The sequence below is a fragment of the Echinops telfairi genome, unplaced genomic scaffold (assembly GCF_000313985.2).
Source record: "Echinops telfairi isolate 266 unplaced genomic scaffold, ASM31398v2 ScPeMD7_7424;HRSCAF=8462, whole genome shotgun sequence".
Classification (NCBI taxonomy): domain Eukaryota; kingdom Metazoa; phylum Chordata; class Mammalia; order Afrosoricida; family Tenrecidae; genus Echinops; species Echinops telfairi.
The window spans coordinates 42,467,654-42,470,076 of NW_022111324.1; the positions used below are offsets into that span (position 1 = coordinate 42,467,654).

The window sequence follows — 2,423 nt, forward strand, 5'->3', positions numbered from 1 at the left end:
ATATGCATACTGCTCTTAAAAATAAAAATTTTAAACGTTAAAAACATAACTTTTGAATGGCCTGATGATGAGGAGATGGGATTGACTAGATACAGGGATGGGTGAATTTCTACTATGTAACAAAGCAATGCATCTGAATTAGTTATTGAAGTGTTTGTTTTTTAATTTTTCTGGCTTTGTTATGAAGTGTCTGTGTGGCACTGAAGCCACTCATTTAGCTTCTCTGTATCTAAAACTGTACCAGGCACACAATAGTCATTCAGCCAATATTTGTTGGATAGCAAAAAAATGGATTTACAATATTTTTAATGGACTTCTAGACAGATAATGCTTTACAGAGTTCCAATTTTGCCAACTATTTTGAGAACACAAAATGATGGTAAAGACTTTTTTTTGCCTATTTGACTTCTGTATGGGATTTGATATGAGAGTCCATAAGAACAAGTAATACATAAATTTATGTAACACTTTAAAGATTCATTTGGGAAGTTACAATTCTTATATTATAAAAACAATAGGAGGTTTCTATGAAGAAAGCCATCAACTGTTGAAGTTTACTAGTAAAAATAACATGTTTCCAATTTATGTTAATCATTTGATTAACAACATTGTATCATTAATGTATTTAGAAATGCTAGATTAGGATCATACACACAGAGAGAGCACTTGCCCATGCCTATACTGGTTAAATGCTACTTGACACACTGCTACTTCAAGCCCTTAAGATCAAGCATACTATTTGAAGCCTGGAACTTAATAGTTTTCAAAAATGAACTTTTTTCTTGACTCACATTGCTTCTTAACCTTCTCTTATTAAAGGTTTTTAACAGGGTTTGTAAACACATGCGCGTCTCCAATTTTGGGTGAAGTGTATCCCGAAACATGTGCTAAAAGAAGTAAATTATATTTATCCAATTTCATTAAAAATGTCTAATATTAGATTTTTGTTAAAATCAGTTTACCTAGGATATGTAGTTTAAATAATACCCAGTGATGCTTGTAATGTCTAAACACTGTAAGGCATACCTTAGTACAGAAGGATGTAGAAATGAAACTGTTTCTTTCACAGGTGAATCAGTAGAAAAGTAATTGCTTTCTTGAGTATATATATATTTTTCCATATTATTTTTCGGAGAAAAACTAAAGGAGCAAAAGAAAATATGTGACCCTTGTTTGTCTTTGTGAAGGGAAGATTTTCATGATTTGAAATTAAATTTCTCTTAAGTCAATTTGAACTCTAGTCTACAAAGTCTATTCAGGTCATTAAAAATCTTGGCGTGCACTTAATTTTTGTTGACAAGTTGCCTCCATTTCTCATTGTTGGTGAATAATATCCTATCTGAGTTATTGTTGTATATTTTTATTTTTAAGAACAAAATCTAAAGACTGCGTTTAACAGTTGGTTTCAAATGCCAGCTCTTTTTCTTGGGGATAAATTCTACAAGACAGTTTATCGATGGAGGTGGCACTGTGGGCTAGGCATTAGACTACGAACTGTGAGGTCGGGAGTCCAAAAGCACCAGTTGTTCCTTGGGAGTCAGATGAGGCTAACTGAGTCCATAAGGACTTACTGTCTTTAGAACCCTAGGTGGGGCCACTATGAATTGGAATTGACTTAATGGCAGTTGATATGACAAATGACGAATAAAACAACCAGCTGCTAATCAATTCTGACTCACAGAGACCCGATAAAGCAGTGCTTCCGACATTGGGCAACGGCAGCTAATTTGAGGTGGAGTGGTTGGGGTGTGGGGATGGGGTTGGCACGTGGGAGACAGTGACACTAAAAAAGCAGATCTGAAAAATGAAACTCACTGCTATTGAGAGGATTCAAGCTCATAGCAACCCCACAGGACAGAGTAGAACTGCCTCTGTGGTGTCTGAGACTGGAAGTCCTTAATTTCTCCCTCAGAGCAGATGGTAGCTTGAACTGCTGACCTTGCGGTTAGCAGCCCCTTGACCAGTTGCACCTAGTCAAGCTACTACACTACCAAAACTCCTTTGAAAAAGCATATACCTACACTTTATTCTGGATTATAGGCTGTGGTTCAAACATTTTAAATTGAACTGAGTGATTTTCTGTAAAGGGGGTCATAGGCCCCCATAAATTGGGAACCTATGCTATGGGAAAATATATTGTCTCATAATGTCTTTACTTCCTATTCTTTCATAATTCATAATAACTTCCTGTTTGGGCTAGGAAGATACTTTCCTCTGCTTCTAATATTCTTTTTTAATCCATTCCATCTATTCCCACCAAAATTATCTTTAAAAACAGGTATTACCTGATTATGTTATGTTCTCCCCAAATCTTTGATGGTTTTTTGGTTGCCTAGAGTACTCTCCAAAGTCCTCAGCCTTCAGGGCCCGCTAGTGTTTGGAGCCCCTCTTGCTTTGCTCCCCGCTCAGTGACTGCCCCCCCC

The 2,423-nt window shown here is 36.4% G+C and overlaps 1 protein-coding gene across 2 annotated transcripts in view; it reads left to right on the top strand.

Moving 5' to 3' along the window:
* The window catches only part of NEK7 (NIMA related kinase 7), a 100,533-nt gene that overhangs the window by 59,365 nt on the left and 38,745 nt on the right, over nucleotides 1-2,423 (top strand). The window lies entirely within an intron of this gene.